At 34.8% G+C, this 23457-nt stretch overlaps 1 long non-coding RNA gene across 2 annotated transcripts in view; it reads right to left on the reverse strand.

The window, feature by feature from the left end:
* Positions 1–23248, reverse strand: part of LOC121069488 — a 36223-nt gene extending 12975 nt beyond the window's left edge. The window contains exons 1-3 of one of the 2 annotated variants that reach the window (XR_005819455.1): positions 23103–23248; positions 14929–15150; positions 10268–10364 (exon numbers count right to left, since the gene is read on the reverse strand). This is a non-coding gene — a long non-coding RNA (uncharacterized LOC121069488). The remainder of the gene's footprint in view (positions 1–10267; positions 10365–14928; positions 15151–23102) is intronic. The other variant, XR_005819456.1, reaches the window with a different exon arrangement.
* Positions 23249–23457: the final 209 nt, after the last annotated feature.

Here is a 23457-nt window from a genome sequence, read left to right on the forward strand (position 1 = left end):
CACCCACTCTGCCTATTTTTATAAGGGGTGGATATGAACTAGAATCTATTCTGATTTCAATTTCCCTATGCTACTTGCTAGTTTTTTACCAGTTGCTCAAAATTGTAACCACTGTTTTGAATAAAAGCTCCTTCTTCCATTTGCCTGGTTAAAACACAGGCACTTTGTGGGACCAATGCAGCAATCTTGCCACAGTAACTGTTAATAGGTGAAAGTCAGGTCACTTGCTACCCTCACCATTGCTTTCATTATCTGCCTTGCCACATGCCTTACCCCATACAATCAACACAATCAAAACAGAAAAGAAAATATTAGAGAGAATGTGGGTTTTGAGCACTTGGTAATATGATTAAAAAAAAAAACGCAAAATGATGACAAGATAGGCAGTTAAATAATGAAAAAAAACAGTGAAAATTTATGGTGTGTGCAATGAAATTGTTGAAATGTTTTCCATTTTGTAAAGGTAAAAATCTGTGAAATCCTTTTGTACAAAAAATCTAGAAAGTTAGGACCAACGTATATACTTAAAAAGCCTTTTTAATGTAAGCATAGCTTTTAAAGACTATTTTTTATTTTTTTTCCTTTCTACAGTAAGTCTTTTTAACAGCATAATTTTTCATTTAGACTGAGCCATGCAATAGTAATTTCCAAAGCATAAACAGGCAGCAAGCTACAAATGCAAATTACCAGGAAACCATCACCCTTTTCCCCTTAAAAGCCTTAAATGTTCTGCACAGCACAACATGACACAACAGTGTCTGAACGCATTGCTGGCAACATGAAGTGGAATTTCAAGATGGAAAGTGTACTGGCCATAATATCACATGAAAGGACTGGTATTTTGCTGTTTCCCAAGTAGCAGGGAAGAAAGACAACAAAAAACACAGTATTATTTCAGTGAACATCCTGGATGTATACCCTTACAAGATTTTGCTTGCCTCTTTTCTTTAGGTATATGGGATTTGTTCCCATGGATTAGTGCAAGGCCGCCTGAAGAACATTAGATGTAATCATCAACCTGACCTCATCAGAAACTGTATTCCATTTCTCCCTCAACCTGTGCCCTTCTAATGTCATTAATTAGATATCTGGCCTCTTGCAGCCTCCTTAATGATAAATGTAATGCAGTGCAGCAGCAAAACAGCATAAAGACCAAATCTATCAGCTCTGTGGGCAGAGGATGAAAAGTGAAAAAAAGGATTTTCTGTCTTCAGGGAAGACACACTAAAAATGACAATACCAAACCCCATGTCATGGAAACAAGTAAAAAAAAAAAAAAAAAGGCATTCCAAAAACTGAAGCGCAAACTGTTCATACTCTCACAACAAACAACACAACAGGAATATACCATTTTGTGTGTGTGTGGTTTTGTTTGTTTTGTTTTTATCACTTTCCACAGATTATTAACTCCTTAGAATACATGTTAACTATAACCAGGGGTCAAAGACAGCCTTCTGAGAGAAGGCAGTCCTTACCAGGATGTCTCCAGCACAAAAAAAAAAAAAAAAAAAAAAAAAAAAAAAGTAAACAACAACTCCAGAGGAAGGTTTTACTCTTTGTGGACCGAATGCTGAAGGAAAATGAAGAATTTCTGTTACAAGGAAAGGCAGATGCACACACATGGACAGTATGGAAAGGACGTCATACCATCAAACCAGCAAAGGAATGGTTTTGGTACAGAAAATGGTGTGAATGGGGCTTGTAGTAGTGAAGTAAGAAGCAGTGAATCCTACGTTACAACAACTCATAGACATTACTTTGACTATGCCAAAGACTCTGCTTACTTTATACATCCAGCTAGCAGTCTAGCCAAGTGCCAGGATAATATCCTAGAGGGGGAAGCTAGTACTGAGACCATCTAAGCACAGCAATATCCAGTTCCTCTCAGTTAATTTCTCAATCCCAAAAGTCATCATTGAAATGAATTCATTAGTTATGAATCATTCCTTGTCACCCTTGTCCTTACATCTCACTGAGTTCATTACTTCATTTATTTTGTATTTTTCCCACTGTTTCCACTTTACAAGCACAAAGCCCTAGGGAGCATTATATTTTCCCACTGGCTACATTGATCAACATAAGAAACACAGACTCTCAGATTAATTGTCTTGAGCACAGGATGGCAATGAAAGAATTCCAGGGTACTAAAGTTAAATGTATGTGCAATGAAAGATGGGTTCATGAACAGGAAACAGACATAAGCAGATCTTGTTCAAAATCAGTGGGTCTTCCTACAGCTTCAAATGTTCTCATAGCCCATCAGAACATTGTTAACCTAATGTTAAAATATATGATGAAGATAAAAGATTTTCTTAAATACACGTTGTTCTCTATCCTGTCAGCAGAGGCACACTGCCCACATAAATTTGAACCTAGTTTGGAACACCTGTGAAATAAATACTGTTTCTGTGGTCAGTAGAACTTGTTCTTTGTTTATTCACAAAATATTGAGGTTCAGTCAATTTTCCATTGATAAAGGTGCTTCTGCTGAGAAAAATGAGGCCCCACAGAAATTTCTCATATAATGAAATCTGAAAACAAGTGTTAGATCTCAACCAAAAAGAGAAAGAAAGAGAGAGAGAGAGAGAAAGAGACAGAGAGAGAAAGAAACAGAGAGAGAAAGAGAGAGAGAGACAGAGAGGGGGAGAGGGGGAGAGGGGGGGAGAGAGGGGGAGAGAGAGAGGAAGAGAGAGAGAGACAGAGGAAGAGAGAGGAAGAGAGAGAGAGAAAGAAGGCAAGAGAGAAAATGATAGTGTTCACAAGTTAACCAGGTATGTGACTCTTCAAAGTTTTAGCACATGCGCATAATTTTAAATTCTCTGATTACATCTGCTGATTTCAACAGGAATGTTCCTAGAACACCAACTTAAGCATTAGTAGTCATTGTAGAATGAAACCCCTGAACAATAGACTGTACTAGCAATACTATCGCTTGAAATAATGACATTTTCAAATATAAATGTCCCATAGAAAAAAAGCAATACTACCTCTGTTAACTCAGAGCAAAAACAGAAAGTCCGATTCTAGTTTTAAAGCACTCTTTTAACTATCTCCCTCAGGCAATGAAAGAATTTGCAGAGAGTGAAACATTTAAAAAAATCTCACTTTTAGTGGTTTGAAATCTTGCTTATTTATTTTTTTCAACTTCACAGCATTTTAAACTCACAGAAGAAAGCATATCAAATTCAAAAACTTTCTGCTTTCTATCTACCATGATATATGCTGAATATAATACAGCAAATATGACATGATAATGGCTTCAAGGTAAAGAACAGGAGAATAGTGTCAGTTGTGCAGCTGCCTCAAAATATAGAGTATTGTTGTGAACTGAAAAATGGCATTTGCCATTACTCCACCATAAAAGTTATACTTGCAATTCAGTACTACATAGACGCCAGTCACTGCATGGTTTTATGTCTCTAAAAAGAAATTATAACTTTTCCAGGTAATTGCAGTACCATCAGATTTCTCCTAGAATAGGTTCATAAATAAGGTATTTATGTATATTAAAAAAAAAACAGTTGTTTCACCCATTATAGCAAACTGAGGAATGAAATCATCCCATTAAATTCAGTATTAGGCAAGCTTTAAAAAAAAGCTATTACTCCTTTACCTCATGTGTAGAGTCATAGATATCAATTCATATTTTAAGGCTACATCTTTTATAAGTCCAGACAGGATTTTTCTCATTTTGGAACATAATAAATATAATTATTCTCTGCCTTGGGTCACTTTTAGTTTCCTAATCATGAATCTCTGCAAAATTGAAATATGATTTTGAGGACTGGCAAAGAATAACAGAGAGACTACAGTATTTATTTTTTCCCACTTTGAGTTGTTTAAATAAAAGAAACAAATTTTAAAATATTTTCATGAAATATTAAGGGACTTTTTTTTTTTTTTTTCAGATAATTCCTTTTTTTTTTTTTTTTTTTTTTTCTGCAGTACCCAATAAAAAATTAAGAAATAATGATATTCCTCTGAAAAGAATAAATCCAGTTCAAGTAATCCTTCTGGAATTTCATTGTAAGTGTCTTGGCTAAGAAAAATGAACAGGTCAAAAGAAATTAGGCACACTCTGGAAAGTACACTGAAGTATATGCAGCTATCAAACTCCAATGACTTCAGAGTTGCTTCTGTATACTTATAGATGACTGACACATTGTTATTTCTCATGGAAACTATTTTTTTCCCATCCTGTTGATTTTATTAATATAAAACCAAATATTAATCATACAAAAATAATGCAGTAATTTTTTTTTCTCAGAGCCCTAATTGTTTCTAAAGTATCTCTAATCCTCTTACAAAATCCAAATATAAACAAGCTTTAATTCAGATATTAGTTTTTCTCAGACACTGAAGACAATAGAATGATGCAGAAATTATCTCAAAAACACACTTTCCTAGGCAACCCAAGGAATCCATAAATTGATTATAAGATACAACAATGAGAAAAACAAAAAAAGGTATACACGTTTTTAGGTATCTGTAGGGTCATACTATCAGGTCATGTATACATATATGTATACATATATATATAAATATATAAATATATACAAAACTAAAGTTGAAGTCTCTAAATTCTAAATTTCATTTATCTTGAATGCAATTTTCACAACGGAGGGATGAATTACTGCTACCTCTATAAAAGAAATTTAAATCCTGAATCTCTAATGCTCCTTATGATAAACACTAGCCCTAACAAAATGTTTTTGTTGTTGTTGGTGGTGGTTTTTTCTGTTTCGTCTTTTGTTTGTTTCTTTCAGTTAGGCAGAGATGGAAGAAATCCAAAAAACACAATCATACAAAAGCCCATAAATTGCTTCTTCTTGCCATTGAGCAAGGAGCTTTATTTGATCGAGGAAATCAGCTTTTCTTCTTGTTTTACCTGTCTTTTTTTTTCCTGATGCTTATCCATCTAGATTTCCTTGTTTGTAGTCTTTTGAAACAAAAGCATTTGCAATGACCAAAAATTTCCAACCAAGTTAAAACATATGTACATTTTTTATTCTTCTCTTTTACATGCTTATAATGTGGACAACAGAAAGCAGTTGGGCAAAGAAAAATCTTTTACTTAATCAGAAACTCATAACCTCTGGTATTCTTTCATTATTGGGATTCATCAGCTGTAATCATCTTTAGTTCTGAAACCCTGAGGACACAGGATAACAAGAGTTAAGCATGTTGCTTAGGGAAAAGTCCTTCTAGAAGTAAGCCTAGTTGTCAATATTGAGAAGATAATCTAATAATCTATTATCCTACAGAGATTCATATTTTAATTTAACTTGGCTAATTAGACCTACAACTCTAAGGATTTGCAAATACCCTTTAATACTATTGATTGTAGAAGTCTAACTGAAAGTAAAGCTGTGACATTCGTTTGTTTTGAGATTTACTTCATCTCTTTGTCTTCTAAATATTTAATGATAAAAACAAAGTTCTTTGAGGAAGCATCATCTTCTTGCTCTTTAAAAAGAAAGTAAAAATAAGTCTCTCATTAGAAAAGAGTTTGAAGAAAAGAGTAGAAAAGAGTCTCTCCCTTAGAAAAGGGTTTGACACAATTGTAAAGATAAAGCTTAATTAAAAAATAAAAAATTCAAAGACCAGGAAGCTGACATAGGAAAATCATCAATAGAATAATAAAAACAATTATACCCAAAATAAGAAGGTAGTAGTATTTTGATATTGGTCTCCCAAGATCCTCTTAAATACACATTCCAGGAACAGAGAAATGAGAATTTCCACTCACTAACTTTTGATAACAAAGGTTTTGAATTTTGCATCTTTTCTTTCAAATCAATTAAATAATAATAATAATAAAAAAAAAAAAAACACAATTTATTCTATTAATTTCTCTCATTTCAACATTCAAATGTTTTTTGAGGGTCCCTTTTGACTGACAGGTGGCCCCATTAGGACCACAAGGAGACCAGCACTGGAAAAGGTGGCAATAGAAAACACAGACAGGCCGTTTTTACTTTGACAAATTACTTAGTTATAGATCAACAGCTACAACAAAAAGTTCTGTTCCTCCCTCGTTTGTTTTCTCCCACTCACCTTCCACTCATAGCCACCACATGCTCACCACAAAAGGTCACTAAGCCATATGGCTGACTGTGATATTCTCTGCAGCTTGCACCACCACTGGTACCCATGTTTACTCCCTTGATGCAAGTTTGCCCAAAGCAAGTCTGGTGAACCAAGGAGGCAGTTTTGAAATAACTGCCTGCTTTCTTACATTGTTTTAAATTTTAATAACCACCTAGGACTACTTGCCAGAATGGATATGTGCACAGTTAGGTGTGAGGGTTATAGTATGTGTGGGCAGTAGTAAAAGAAACAGAGAAATGACAAAATTTCAAAACCAACCTTTTGCTACTGTTACCTTCAAAAGCAATGGCAATCTTCTATAAATGGCAGAGATGATTATGCTAAGTATGAATGCTACAATTACTCAGCAATCTATGAAACAGAGACACCAATCCCATTTTCAAATTGGAATCTTAAGCTATGCTTTAAAATGAGGTAGTGGCCAATGTTTCCCACTAAACATGATTTTTCTGTGTAAGCAACATTATGTGTTATATGAAAATCGAAACTTTAGGGATATCATATATACACATGTATATGCTAAATTATTATCAAATGTGGTTTTTTGTTTGTTTGTTTTTGGTAAAATCATGTCATACAGAAATTTAATTATCTATCATTTAGAAAGATTAATATGATTATTAATATTCCAGTTCAGTACCACATATATTTAACTACATCCAGATGCAAAGTCCCCTTAATTATTTCTTCATTTCTTTTCTGAAATTATAGTTGTTTGCTTTCAGTAACCAGTGTCAGTAAGAGGAAATAATGTTCACAGGATATATGCTACGTTTGAACAGTGAACTCATCAGGTACCTTCTCTGTTCAGTGCCACTGAACCTGCCAATCAACGTGGGCCCTGTTTACAGAACTGTTATGTACATCCCCAGGTAGGTAAGTAAGAGAGTCACCCTTTTTTCCATCAATAAAAATGTGCAACAAGTGGTTCTGTAAAATGCTGTATACAGTTAAAAAAAATTAGGCATGTTGTTGTTACTTATGATGTGTCTGAAAAGAATAATGTCTCACAGACATGGAGGGAACCAGATGGTATGACAGAGGAAATTGGGAATCATTAAATTGCAGAGAGGGAAAAATATGTTGTGGAAGAAAATTAAAGAACTAAAAGGCACATATGCCACGTAGAGCAGAAAAAGACTGGGTAGAATACTTCTGTATCTCCCTGTGAACTACTGAAGGCAGAAAGAGTGAGAAATGTTTTAAGATTTCTTTTTAATTTTGTTTTGGGGATTTTTTTTCTCTTTGTTTTCTGAAGGACAGTTTTGCTAAGAGTTTTATGAGAGTTAGTATCAGTTCAGATAAAAGTGTCTTTAAAACTCTTCCTGTGATCCATTTTGTTTCATTATTTTATTCTTGAAGAAGGAGTCGCCTATTTTCTCCTCCTTTGAAGAGGGGAAATGCTATCAACTACCAGACTAGAAAAAAAAAAAAAGTCTTTGAACTAAAATTAACTATGGTATTTCAAGCTATTATTATTAAGTTGCAATCTTCTGTACCATCAAAGGAATGAGTCAGTACAAACCCAGTATCACTTATTAGTTCTTCAGACTGGCTGTAAATGTAAAGCTGGCATAAATCAGTATAGGTTCCCCTGCTTCCTTAAAGCAGGGCTGATACATACTGGACCTGCTCTTCTCACCACTTAGTGACACAAAATCTAAAAGCAATTTTCTAAGCTGGGTGGGTATAATGGATAGCAATGTCTATTCCAAGATTTCTGTGTTACTGCTGTCTGACACTGACACTTGATAACCACAGAAATCAAGTCTATCAACATCATCCACACAGGGAACAGGACACTTACCAAAACCAGTCAACAAATCAGGTCCCAGATGGCAATTCAGCCCCTGCACATAGCATCTCCACCTCCTCTACTCTTCCCAGGGGCTACTGCTCATTGCAACTTATTTTTACTCAGGTCATTAGGTCCAGAGTTGTATAGTCCTAAGTAACAAGACCGCATTTCAAGTCAAGCTTTAGAAAGGACACATTGGAAACAAAATTTTCTAACAACAAACAACAGACATCAGACAGCAAAATACTCTTCTTCTGTGTGGCTGAATAGAGGCTTTGTACAAGGAATTCTAGGAATTCCACTTTTAAAAGAAGGCCTTAAATGTGACTACATTTCACAGTCTCCACTGGAGAAGTAGTTTCAAAATATGTGAGAACATTGTAGTTTGGAATTCCAATATGAAAAGCCCTTCCACAACCCCCCAAAAGTGGGAAATTTTATCAAAAAGTACTGAGTTGGTGTAGTTTCAGCAACAGACAGGAAGATGCTACCTTCTAGAGGGTTAGGAAGTTACCCATGTAATTAACATTCAAAATGTTAATTTTCAAACAGGGAAATCTATAATTTAATATCATAGATGCATATCTAGGTTATCACAATAGATTACTGAGATGTTTATTATATTAATAGGAATACCAGTCCATAGACACAAAAGGAAAATCTAACTGTAAGCTGACAGATTCCTGCCTCCTCTGAAACACTATCTTACTATCTTACGTCTTTACTGAGGATGGAAAAGGTTATGCAAATGATTAAATACGTAAATAAACGGACTAAATAAATAACACAGATAAAGCTAAGACATCAGTGTTGAATGAATATCCATTATTGCTGAGCAATGAATGCAAGGTTTGAATATATCACCTCGTGAGAAATAGAAAAAGATCTGGAATTTGCATGTATTCACCTGCAACCCTGAATTTACTAAGAAAAGTATACATGGTGCACAGGAGGACACAATTTCATTGTTAATTTTACCACATCCTGGCAAAGCCCAAGGCCTACTGCCAAATCTGCTATCCATCCCTTCCATAAAGCTCTGTTCTTCCAAAAATCTCCGTACTTCAGAGCCACAAAAGGCCTTGTTACACTTCCAAACTTTAGGCACACTTAGGAAGTGCAAGTTCTCTTTTATAATGCATTCAGAAAGAGTGACGAAAGGAGGTCTGCAGCTGTATAAGATGTTGCATTGCTCCATGTGCTCTGAGGAGAGGGGTCTAATTCATTGCTATGCTATAAATGTTTATCTTCAAGCTGTCTAGCTGGTTGCCAGACATGAGGGCACGAAATAGGGAAATTAACCTGAAGTGAACAATCATTGAAGTGACCCAGTATCCTTCACAGCCCTGTGAAAGCCCATAGAGTGTGGTCAAAACTTATCTGAGATAATGATTGTTGTGGTTTAACCTGGCTGGCAGCTAAACACCACGCAGCCGTTCGCTCACCCTCCCCCCTCCCTCTCTGGGATGGGGGAGAGAAACAGGAAAGTGAAGCCTGTGAGTTGAGATAAAGGCAGTTTATTAAGACAGGAAAATAATAATAATAGTAATAATAATAATAATATTAATAATAATAATTAATAATAACAATAATAACTAATAATAATGTGTATGAAACAAGTGATGCACAATGCAATTGCTCACCACCCGTTGACCGATGCCCAGCCTATCCCCGAGCAGCTGGCCCCTCCACCCCGGCCAGCCACCCCTATATATTGTTCAGCATGACGTCAGATGGTATGGAATACCCCTTTGGCCAGTTTGGGTCAGCTGTCCTGGGTCTGTCCCCTCCCAGCTCCTGCTGCACCCCTAGCCTGCTCGCTGGCAGGACAGAGCGAGAAGCTGAAAAGTCCTTGGCTTGGTGTAAGCACTGCTCTACAACAATTAAAACATCAGCATGTTATCAGCGCTCTTCTCATCCTAATCCAAAACATAGCACCCTACCAGCTACTAGGACGAAAATTAACTCTGTCCTAACTGAAACCAGGACAATGATTTAAATACATCAAAAACAGCAGCCTGTTTTATTTTGTGTGTTGCCTCTTCCATCTTGGCAATGAATTTGATCCTGGCTTGGTCCATAATTCAAAGCAAGGTAACTAAATATAAATATCTAAAATATTTAGTGATGTTCATATTATGAAAAACAAAATAAAACAAACATTCTGTATTTATATCAGTTTTGAATCATTTAAGGTTCTAGCTACCTTTCAGTGATATGTTTTTAGACAGAGTGATGTTATTGCTCATTCACAGGGCATTTTATTGTGTTGCACAGTAACAGGAAAAAAAAAACTACAACAGCTGTATGATCAAGATTATTTGCAAGAACTATTCTTTACTGATTTGAAATTGTTACCTGATGGTCAGTAGATCCACACTGGAAATGCTTGCATGTGCAGTCTTAACTTCAACACAGTCTCCCACGTTTTTTCTGATCAAACACTTAGCACAGGCTGAAAAGTATCAAGAAGCAGAAGAAACATTCTTGGGATTGACTCATACCAGCTAAAACAAAATTCAAAGAAAAAGAAACACTATATAATAATAATTTAGGGGGGAACTGCAGTCTGTTCCATACGAAGAAAAAGCAGGTAAGTCCACGGAATAAATCATTGTGTGAAGATTATTCACAAGTCTGGCACAAACAGTAAATTTTACACGTCCACAAATTTGAAAGAGTATCTTGTGCTTCTTTCAGAAATTCCTTGCATATGTAAAACTTGCTTGTCTGTCAAATTCTTTCTGCAAAAATGACAGTATAAAGGGTTTGTCATGTATAGTATCTGCTTTCAGATCATGCTGAATGTACCATTCCAATCTCTTTTTCCCAGTGATTTAAACGAGGGAGGAACCAAGTGCATAGTCAAAACTGTTTATGGCAGTGCTATGTTGTGTCAGTAAGTACAAAGTGTCTGCAGGTATACTCTTATATTATGACATGATGTGCCATAACTAAAGCCACACCAATTGGCATTAGCACACACACAGCTGCAAATTATTCTAATATTTAGGCTGCATTGTAATAGCAAGCACTCATGAAACAGAGAGAGGTCTTCCCCCCTCTCCCCCCCACCATCAGCAAAATAATAACCATTATTTGGTAAAGTCAGGTAAGTAATTTTGTCTAACCAGACAGAGTAAGGAGAGGTGGAGAAGAATGAAAACCACTTACATATTTTCTTGTAATATTTTAACAAACAGCCATAGTCAATCAAATGGAACACGTTACAATTATCTCCAAAAAGCAGACAATAGCTTTCCTTTGATTGCTTGCCTCAGCCTAGAAGCGGTGTGAAAGTTATAAAAGTAATTTGTATCAACTCATTACTATGTCACCTCATTTCAAGTCCATGTTAGATAAGTAGTAATAAGCTCTGGGTTAGAGGATTCCACATTATAACTATTAGTACAAACTCTGACAGCACTAAGCTGTTGAAGATTACCCTAGACAGTTATTGAAATTTAGAAGGGGCAGCTTTCTACTGATTTAGGACAGATTCTGTACAAAATTTTATCATTTATTCTAGAACTGAGGTATAAAGCTAATTTCATGAAGAGCACTCATGAATTATTGCCTTCCTATAGGTACTATAATGCTGCTCCCAGTAGAATGCTCTCCTTGTTCTTTACTTCAAGGTAATGATGTTGCTGCATCTACTGCTGGCACTTAAAATGCAGTTTAATGCCACATCTCAGTCAAAACTTCCACGTGATTTCCAAAGGCATTAAATTATCTGAAAAACTGAGCTGAGAAATGAACACCTTTGATATACCACCACTGTTCTGGTCTTTTTTTAGGGGACATTTTTTCTACACCCTCAGGATTATGAAATGAAGAAAACTTTCTTATCATGTGAGAAAATGTCTGCACCAATGTCTACTCTGAGTTTCATCAGAAGCATATGTATGTAAACATTTAGTTGTGTTCCTCTATAGTGATTTATAAGGAATAATTCTAATGTGCATCTCTGACATCTTTTCAGTGGTAGTCAATGACTGACAAAATATTATTTATTCATTTACTTACACCCTTCTGCAATAATGTATCTGGTATAACAAACCTAATCTACTGTATATTCTTTTTAATTTTTTTTTTCCTGTAGCTCAAATCTGAGAGTCCTAAATCAGGTTTATTCCCCACCCCCCCACTTACTTTTTAAAATGAATAGGGACTGGTAATAGAATTTCTTGGATCTATAGAGGCAGACCAAACTGAATTCTCACTCATTTTCATTTCATCATAGTTCACCTTAAAAAAATGATTAAAATACCTGTAGGGAATAATACACCTGTTCAGAACTTCTAATAAGTGTTCAATAACTGAATTTTTATCACTTAGTTTTCCTATTCAGCCACATACATAGTAAAAAAAAAAAAAAAAAAAAAAAAGAAAAGAAAAGTGTTAAGAATCTTTCTTTTCTATAAATTGAAGATTTTATGCAATACAGAGCTATTTTTAAAAAATATATTTTGTTATTTATATTTTATAGAAGGAGACCAATTGCTTTAAATTTTCCAAATTGTCAACAGACAGTTTATCTGATATATTTACTAGAGCATAAGCTTCAGCTAACACCTGATTATGCGTCTTTTTCTTGTACAGTATTACACGGAACCCTAATTATAGAGTAACAAATGTAACTCTATGCTTGAAGCAGATAATACAGTGATAAAATACATACTAAAAATTATGGCACCATGATTATGTTACTAATAAAGAAGTAATTTATGCCAAAATTTAAAAGATTCTTGATGCTTGATTCTTGATGCATAGATTTAATGTAGCACTTTCCTTCTAAGCAACTCCACAAAAACATCAATAGTTCTTCTGTATGACCTTTTAGTCATATAACTGATAAAAAATCTTAGGGCTGCTTACCACAGCCTGTAGAAAGAGTCAAAGCCCAAGAAAGAACATAGAATTACAGTGCTTAAGTAAAAATACTGGGAAGAACCATAAGATAATATATTGGCACTGGGGAAAAGGTAGTGACATTCATAATATTCAGTAAAGATTGCTTGGTCAGCAGGCTGAGCACATGAAGGATTGAAGAGGATTTCTAGGTTGCAGTATCTCTTCCAAGTGAATGTATGGCATTCCTTTCTTTGTCATGTTTAAATGTGTCAGTAGGAGCAGACAACTCCACAGTAGCACGAGTCATAACCAAATTCTATTTTTTAATACTAAGACTTGTATTTATCGTAATATAAATAATTATTAGTCACAGGAAAATATAAGTGACTACAGTTTTTTTCTTTGTTTACATTTTTTGAAGAGATGCATCTCACAGATGTGCTCATCACTAAATGTCTGAATTTATTGTTTTGTATCTTGAGAAGAGGGCCAGAAGAATTACTGACTCATCTTTTCTGCTCCTGTCATAGAGAAACTTTGGGGTAAAGGAGTGGAGTTGGTGGGATTGTTTTTGTTTGTTCATTTGTTTGTTTTCAGCTACAGAATATTTGCCGATGACATATTACCATGTTAGAATTTGCTGTATTAATCAGGAACACACAGACTAGTCAAATGAGTTTTCAATTTGAAGAACGCTGGTGTGCAAAGTCAAATGAGCACAGGCACTTATCAAAGCTGCTCTTTTGCTCATGGAGAATATTAACAATGATGGTTCAGAGTTTACTGATAAACTTCCTCAGCATGCTACATTACAGGATGACATCATGCACTTTATAAAACAGCAGATGTTAGAGAAGAGAATGGTATTTTTTGTAACCTACAGGAGTAGCTCACACTCTTAAAATGCTGTCAAAAATGCCAAAAAATAAACAGGTCATTTCTGAATCAGATGTAAGTATTAAAACTTGATCAAATAATAATAATAAAAGTTACCAATCAAAAGAACTACATTGTGCCCCCAAAAGACAGACAAGTTGCAGGAGAACACAGTCCAACCATCGTACTTATCTGGTCTTAAGCGTGCTCTGGGAGCACAAATTCCATATGTGAGGGGCTGACCAGGGCTGCAATGGATTACCTGTCTTTCTGCTCCATTCAGATGCTTGCTCAGCTAAGGTTACATTGACAAGATTGTATGACAGCAAATCATTTACTACCATAAAATAAAGCTAATTGAGGGCATAAATGAAGAACACATGGGATAGATATATCTAATGTAATTTTTCACTTTTTTTTTTTTTTTTCCCTGGTATTTTCTTTCTTCAAAAGTCATTATTCTTGGAAAATTCATATGCCAGAGGATATGTATTTTAACAACTTTGGCACATTCTAAACAACTTACAATCAAAGAGTTCATCTGAAGGGAACAATATTTAAACAAAGAAAGAACATGTAGCAATGAAGGAACACACAGGTAGGAGCTATCCAGTTTTAGTAGCTAAGAAATGAATTTATGCCTATGAATAATTCTTCCTTTGTCCATGAGACATTGTAGAATTTCTCTTAGCAATTTTATTAAAGCAGATTTTACAATATAAAAACATAAGAAGACCTGTAAATGGGAAGAAGTCCTACAAGACAGAATATTACAGTTTTATTTAAATACAGACACAGACACAGATTTCTAGGTTGGAAGAGACCTCAAGATCATCGAGTCCAACCTCCGACCTAACACTAAGCACTCCACTAAACCATATCGCTAAGCTCTACATCTAAACGTCTTTTAAAGACCTCCAGGGATGGTGACTCCACCACCTCCCTGGGCAGCCCGTTCCAATGCTTAATAACCCTTTCGGTAAAGAAGTACTTCCTAACATCCAACCTAAAACTCCCCTGTCGCAACTTTCGCCCATTCCCCCTCGTCCTGTCACCAGGCACGTGGGAGAACAGACCAATCCCCACCTCACTACAGCCTCCTTTAAGGTAACTGTAGAGAGCGATAAGGTCGCCCCTGAGAATACCTGTATGTATGCAAATACGTGTATGTATGCACATATGTAAAGAGCTATAACTCTATTCTGTCAAATCTATTCTATCTACGGCAGCTGAACTGCTACTTTTAGCAAATTAAAGCAGTCAGGATTACAAGAAGAGAACTGTACCTTGTTCTCACAGTTGTCCCAAAATGCATGCTTATAATTGACGGGTTTTCAGAATCTCTTCTACTCCCTGTCACCTCCAAGCAAAGAGCCGATGACCGAGGATTGGATGGAGTCATGTTCCTGCCCTTCAGCTATTTCACTGCATCAGCCAGGATAACTTGCTACTTCTTGCTTAAGGAGTGGTGATGGAAGACGGAGGAAACCCTGCACCAAGTACCTGCACTGGCTTTAATAGGTAAATATATGTAAGCCCAGTGAAGTCAACAGCCAGAAAAATCCTCTTTGATGTCATTTCCTCCTAACCCAATATGTATCCTTTTATAGTCCTAAAAGAACAAGGCCTAATCCAAAACTCATTTCAGCTTCTGCTTCAGTAATAGGTAATATATACTGATATATAACATATACTGATGCAAACTGGTTTAAGAATAAATGAAAAATGTGTGGCCGGTGTGAAAAATTTAATGAGACAATAAGAGTTATTGTATATAAGTGGCTTGTGTCTGTGTCACATTGCTCACTGTGTCCTGGGAACGTTAAGGGTAAAATAATGAAATAAAAAGTAAAAACAACACATTATATAAATTCATACATTTGTCTCAGCTCTGTAGATCTATTAAGTGATATGTAGGCATTCAAGTTACAAAAAGATCTGACTGACAATGAATGGAAAAAGGTGACACAAAACCCACTATTAATAGGGTATGAAAGCAAAAGTACCAGCTCCTGTTAACCAAGAAGACTGATCTCCTTGAATTCCTTTGACCAGGACGCCTGGATAATGAAATTCATTAAAACTGAGAGTGCACTTCTGTTAGTTATTGCACTGAAAGGGTTAAGAAGCTGGTGGCAATTAGCCATATTGCATATATTTTTCCTGTTTCATCTTCCTACTGAGAACTGTATCTTTTGCTGAACAAGTTTTAAATCAATGAATTAACATGATTGCTCATTTCTGTGTAAATCACGTTTACAACTTTCTAAGTGTGACCCTTAGTAGCATTCAAAAACATGGTTTGTAAGCAATTCAAGCACCTTAAAGAATAAGAGCCTCAAATTTTGCCTCATAAGCAATCTGTGTTGATAATCATCTTACACTAAAAATATTAAGCAAAGGTAGCAGCTGATACAAATTTTAGAATGCAACTCTAAATGCTTCAATATTTTGATTTAGAAAGATTAGCCTAAATAAATAATGCATCAAGAATAGCTGAAGTATTTTACATAAAAGACACCCTTCCCATTGTTTATTGTTCTTTAAGAAGCAGAATAGAACAGCTACACTTGAGGACAGCAGTGAAGAGAAAGTTCCTATCGATATATTTAAGTAGCTTGGAATAACTGGGAGTGAAAGCAACCTACCACTCAAACATTCTGGCAAGGCACATATTGGTCTTAACAGTAAATGAACCTTGCAAAGAACCTCAATTATTTATTTATAGGCTTTCCAACATATGTCAATCAAAGTAAAGGACAACTGAAGAATACCAACTCCAGAAGTTTTGGCAGGCAACATCTCTGAACTCCATAACCTTTTCATACAAAGAAATGCAGTATAACTACAAAATCTAAGACCTATTTCCTGCCTATTAACACTTACTATCAAATGTGCTTCCTATCTAAGAAACAAGAAGTGACATTTTCACCTAATGAAAAAAATGATTAAATTTTGATTCAGATGCTCAGTCCAAAGAAACATCTTAATGAGATCTGACTATTGAAAATAAACCTATTTTGTCATGCAAGATTCAAAAATTCATAGTCCAAAAATTTCAACCCATAAACTAATCAAATTAATTACATAGTAAAGAAAGGAAAGCTTAGGAAAATGTTTTACAACAAAAATGACTTATATTTCTCTCTGTAGATTTAATTTTGCCATTTTTTAAAGTAGCTTTTAAGCAGCTCTGGACATTGACACTTCCAGCAGTCATTGACTTCTTTGATTTTTGAGACTACAGTGTAATGAAGTATTAAGACAGAAGTCAGTAATCTTTAGAAAAAATAAATAAATAAAAGTCAGTGAAAGTTAAAGTGAAATAGAAGGAAAAAAAAATCAATCATCTGCCAAAATTGGGTAAGAGATGTTCAATGAAACTATTTCAGATCTGTTCTCCAGTTATCTGGTTTCCTGAAAGCAGCATTGCTCATCTCTATTAGCTGAAGAGAGCTCTCAGTTTTGTGTCTCTTCTGAATTCACATTACAGACAATTGTGGTAGGAACGTGGAATAAAGTGCACGAGAAAAGTCAAAGGTATTAGGAATGACAGTATTCTCAGTTCTAATTACCCAAATATTCATTTGGGAAGTTAGTGCTAAAGCCTTGTAATACCTAGCTTACTTCATATAGTTGTAATAGCAACATGTATTTATATTCAGAAACACATGCTATTTAATATGTTACATACTAAAGAAAGAGAGTCTGGAAAGTTGTCGGTGTAGAGTGTAGCACTCTACACTTTCTCAAAGAACTTTAAGAAATTTCTCAAAAGAAAGAATGTTGAGAAAGTGTAGAAAATGAGAAATATTAGGATTCGTATGATATATTTACCATGAAATGGCCAAATATTTTCACTTATTTTCTTAGCGATTAATCATATTTGATGTCAAGGTTCATTATTTATTATTCTTGTGAGAGTCTTTCAAAGTATAATGGCAAAAAAAAAATAAAAATTTACATTTTATCATATGCAAACAGTAAAACAGAAAAAAGGCACATACGGACTTGCATCCGGTCTCTGACTTGCCAGCATAGATGCCTAAAGAGGCTATAAAGAGAGAAAAAAATACCAATCATACTACTTTCAGAAAACCTTCCCTCCTTTCAAAACCCTGTGCGGCAGCATTTCTCTTGCATATCATACATGGTTATAATGTTTTCCTCTGTGAATTTGTTCAGTTTTTTTTTTTTTTTTCAACACATCTAAAGTTTTGGCATTCAAAATACATTGTGCAATTTAATTCCACTGCTGTAGGAAGAAATATTTGTTTTAAGCAGATTGTCTGTTTTAAAAGCATGTTGTTTGTTTCAGAACTGTTATTTGTTTGTTTTATTTGGTATGTACTACTTGGATTGTGATCACTTAATTTTATTTTTTTAAACACACATGCTTTAGAAACATATATCACGCCCTACCCTTGATTGACTTTCTTTTTTCCCAGGATGAAAAGTTATAGTCTAAGTAAACTCTCCGTGTATGAAAGCAACCCCACAATTTGACAATCGTTATAATTCTTTCTATACACCTTTAACCTTCCATTTTCAAAATGTAGGAGCAATGTAGGAACAATGACCAACACTCAAGTGCTGCTATCACATGGGCACATATATGGGAAATATTGGATGATTTCTCTTTCACTATCTATTCCTCATCTAATATTCTTAAAATTCTGTTTGCTTCTGAACTGAAGGTTTCACAGAACTGTCAGACTGCCATTTCATCTTTGATATGAATAGATAATTTAGAGCTTACCACTGTTTACAAACTTAAAGCTACTTTTCCACAAGAACATCGCTTTGCATTTATCAATTTTGAATTTCATCATTTTCATTTAACTGCCCCATCACTATTCACACTAAAACAACATTTTATGTTTAGAATCTTAAGCACAGGCTGCAAAGCCTCATCTGCAGCTTTTCAGGTATTTGCCTTTTCCATACACAGCTCAAGTCTCAGATCATGTTACCGCGTGCCTAGAAGTAAACCCCGTGGTAACTCATCACTTTTTTTTTTTCTTTTTTAATCTCATCCCATTTTTTTTTTCTTATTACAAGCAGTTTCTTGGAATAATCAATGTAATCATCTTTATTCTTAATTCTTTGAAAGTTTAAGGGATTTTTTAAAGAACATTTGATGGCAAACATTGTCAAAAATATTTGGAAAGTAAATATAGATTTTATTAATCATATCATGGTTGCTTACCCACGCAGCACAGTACTCTCACAGGTTTCTAAGAACTCATAGAGATGTACTATTTTTGTATTCTTAACAATAAAGCAGGACTTGACTTAACCATGTTTCTAAGTTTCAAATTAATCTGAAATAAGATACGATCAGAAGTTTCATTGTATAGTCCCTGTTGTAACAGAGACAATGTGTCACAAAACATTTTCTCGTGCTCTCAATTAAATATATACGTTTATATATATATACTATATATAATTTCCCCAATAAATTGGGAAATACCTAAGAGAAAAGGTAGTTAGGACTAGTGGGACAGAGAGAAAATTTCAAAGGAAAAGGTGGTAATATGGTTTGCTTTTACAGTAAAAGATGAGAATATTTATCACTGGTTGTGCACGACAAGATAGTTTGGGAGGGAAAGGGGAAATTATCACATCATAAAGTGCATAACTCTATCAGGTCCATGATTTTTAGTATCTAGTTAAAGTTATATTGTGAACTTTTATGAGTAAGCCTGAACCCATCTATAAATTTTGTGTGACTGATTTACTACTTTTAGTTTAAAGAATAAGAGATCAAGGTTTTCCACAGCTTGTCACAAAGGCAGATGAAAAACAATCTGGTTCAGATCAGCATCTTGTTTTACACTACTTCAAACATAAAGCTTCTCTAAATGCTAAGATTTTATACTCACTGGATCTGAAAGTAAACCTAACACTTGAAAATACCATCTTTCATCTACATCTAGATAGATGCCTCCATAATAAGTCTTTCAGACAATGAAAATTAAGACTAACATTTTTGAATAATCAGTAAAGATAATATACACGTAAGAAAAGTTTTGGGGTTTGTACTTAAAAAAAATCATCCTGATATTATTTTCAGAACAGCCCTCCAATAGGTAACTGCAACTGTCACTATTGACAGAAATGTAGTGTATCACCAGTGATACAAGATAAACCACAAGAAAAAAAGATTTAAAAAGAAAAATATTTTCAACATTTTCAGATTTCAAGTTCTGTTTAAAATCACAAAAACAATGAAACTGAACTACATTATCAGAACCTGAAAACCAAGTTCCAAAGACTTCGCTAGCAACTATACCTCTGCTTCATATGATTTCTGCACTGCATTTATGATTTTTCACACTGCACATGTGATTTCACATTTCTTGTTGATTGCATAGTTAAATGATATGACAGTCACAAAGATTTCAACTACCACCTTTGAAAACAAGGTCTGTACTGAGAAACCATTTGACAATACAGATGGCTTTGTGACAAAGCTCACAACAAACCCGAAAGGTTGGCAATATCCTTGGTAGTCTAAATTCATGATCTTTCACAGTTCTTTTTAAACATAAAAAAAAAACCACAACTGATTAGCACTTTCTAAAGAGGAATAAAAGTAATTACGTAATTATGCAAATATGTATTTCCACATTTTATTACTGACACTAGGAAAATAAATAAACCAAACAAAAAAAAATCACACCTCTAAATGATGTTCAATTCCTTTCTTGTGCAGTATAAAATGGAAAACTCTCCTGGTTTGGTGGTTACAGGGAAGATACTTTTAAAACAATGACTGCATTATATCTAGGCTCCCCTTTATTTGAATCTTTAAAGCTATACCTCTTTCATTTTAAAAGTTGCAGAACATCTCTTCAGAGGAGGAGAATACTTAAATGGTTAACGTACATGCTCTATTAGGAAATACCAAGAAATATATAACATATTATACTTTATTATTCATTATTCAATTTCTATGTTACAGATATTGTAAAAGGTCCATTTAAGACAGCTTTCTAGCTGCAATGCTAATACTATCTGCAGTAGACTTGCCTTCCAAACTGAGCAAGTGCTCCATCCCAGAAATCTTTCTGCCTGCTACCTGCTGAAAAAAAAAAAAAAAAAAAAAAAAAAAAAAAAAAAAAAAAAAAGATTTACTTCTAATGGGAGAATAAAGTTGTTTGAGGTGTCTGCCTAGTGATTTAGATTTAAGGAATAGGCAGCCATTCTAGATGGAATGGAATCTGTACTTTCAATGTAAATTAAGAGTTTTCCAACAAATACTATGAAATAAAACTTGACTGTTTTTTTCTACTACATTGTGGTAAATGTGCATTATAGAAAAGAATTGGGGAGTTAAAAAAAATCACTTTAAATGTAAATATAATAGATCGTGCCCAGTAAGTTTAAAGAGTTACTGTCCTCAGTGATTTACAGTTCTACACACTTGCTTTATCAGTCTATCGAGGTTTTTTGTTTTGTTTCTGCTGTTTTGTTTAATTCATAAAACTGGAGAGTGGAATGGAAATCTGTAATCATGTCCTAAGGCAGCATCTTCAGTACAAATTAAACTGTCAAAGAAACCAGTAACAGTCTTCTTCGCTTTCATAACAAGATAGTTAGAATTTATACGATGGGTATTATTTGTTGTTCATTCATTTCATCATAGTCAAAACAGAATAATTCTAAGTGTGTTTTAATTTGTGATATAGATACAGTGCAGTGTATGTGAACAGTGGCACATGGGAGGGTTACTAAAAACAGCTGTCATTAGCTGAATGAAGATGACACCCCCTTTTTAACCTTTATAATCAATGAAAAGAATTAGGATCTTTTTTCCTAATAGTGATTTCAAATGTTTAAGGTTGAATTCAGATCTGTAGTCTCTCTCTCTCTCTCTCCCCCTCCCCACCTTCTTCCATCTCTCCTATAAAAACATCTAAGGGAGATCAGGCTATTGTAACTGAAGTTAGGCATTGGGAATGTCTTAATCACCAAAACTACCACTCACCATAAATCCTTTACACGGAGCTGAGCTTTTTTAACAGTTAATGCATGTATAGTTAGTTCTATGATAACAGAACCTCACATAAATCTCTCTCATTCTATTTTCTATCTTCCAGAAGTATGTTTTTACCATGCACAAAGTGTCATCAAAATGGAGCCATGGTGTCATCAAAACACTCGCAACGAAGGCCAAGGCTGTTAGCTTGCGAAGACCAGGAAACAAGGGTGGCAGACTGCCTAAGCTGCAGATTGAGACATTGTTCTGTTTCTTTACTTAATTCCAAAATTTATGAATGCAGAAGATGGAAGTATGCCCAGTTTGGATGAGGCTTTCAGCAACCTGGTCTAGTAGATGGTCTCCCTGCACATGGTAGGGGGGTGGAACTAAATGATCTTTAATATGCCTTAACCCAACACAAACCATTCTATGATTCCATGATTCCATGCAAAGGAAACAAAGATTACCAAGTAAACGATTTCCACAGTTTCCACAGAAAGCTTTGGCAAGTCTAAGTGTTGAATTAGTGGAAACCCATTCTAATCCCTCAAATCTAACACCATAGCCCTTTTCTTAATTGTTTACTTTTCACTTTTAAAAAGGGAGGGAGTACTTAGCAATGTTTTGATTTAAATACTGTATAAAACCTCATTGTATTAGCTAAACTGATTACCACTTGCAATCACATTGTAGTCACAAAAGATGTAACTATATCTAATTTTCTTTTCTTCTGGGTGATACTGGGCTAACTGCAGCACTACAGACAGATGTTCAGTCACTGTTTGCCTGCCTTCCATCCTTCCATATGTACCAGATCCATGTTATGGTAGCTTTGTCTTCCTTGGCAGATGCTTGACTTACAAAGATACACACGGAAGTAGAAACAGTCATATCATCTGTTGTAATTTGTCAGTATAAATAACCAGATGATAAAAACTTGAAGGGAACTGTGTTATATATCATTTATTTTACTGCAACACAGTTATAAACCTAATGCTAGTAAAGTAGCATCAGCTGCCATGCAAATATAAATTATAAAAACCTTTGCAACTTTCATCCTGAAACAATATCTGATTTTAAAATTTATTGTCCATGTAATACCAGTTTGACATAATATCTACATTCTACATGTTCTCAAAAAATAATCATGGCCACAGCATTAGAAATTATTTACTATAGATCGCCTCACCTGAGGAGCCCCAAGAACAAACATTCATGGCCCATAAGAACTGTAAATCATCACTTCAGTGGAACTGCACATGAGGCAGTCAGGCTAAAACCAGTCAGCCACTTTAATTACTATTTTATTTATTTATTAACATGCGTTCTTCAGAATTTAGCCAGCTCACACAGATTGTATCCAGAGAGAGTTATAAAACAGACACAAGACCAGCTTCATCCCTTTTTGAACTAGATTAAAATAACTGGAAAAATGTCAACATTTTAGACCTTATCTTAATCAGCAGCACCTACCTACTATGAAACAGGCAGTTTATCCTTCACCTCTGTTCACCTTCACTTTTGAGAACATCATTGAAAACACCATTAGGCAGATGCCAACGATGGCACATAATACCTTATCATCTTAGAATAATAATTTGCTGGCTATCAGAACATCATCTCCCTAAAGAAAAAAAAAGATAAAGAGGTATATATATATCATAGGGTCAAGTATCTACCTTGTTCACAGAGTGCTCAAGTTCTACACTTCTCTGCTAACAACTCAGAGTATAGAAAAACATGGAGCTTCATCTGGAAATAAAGCCAACTCTAAAGTATGTTTCTAGTGACAACAATTAATTTATCGAACTCAAAGACATTGATCAAC

This window comes from Cygnus olor, chromosome 4, assembly GCF_009769625.2.
Source record: "Cygnus olor isolate bCygOlo1 chromosome 4, bCygOlo1.pri.v2, whole genome shotgun sequence".
NCBI lineage: Eukaryota > Metazoa > Chordata > Aves > Anseriformes > Anatidae > Cygnus > Cygnus olor.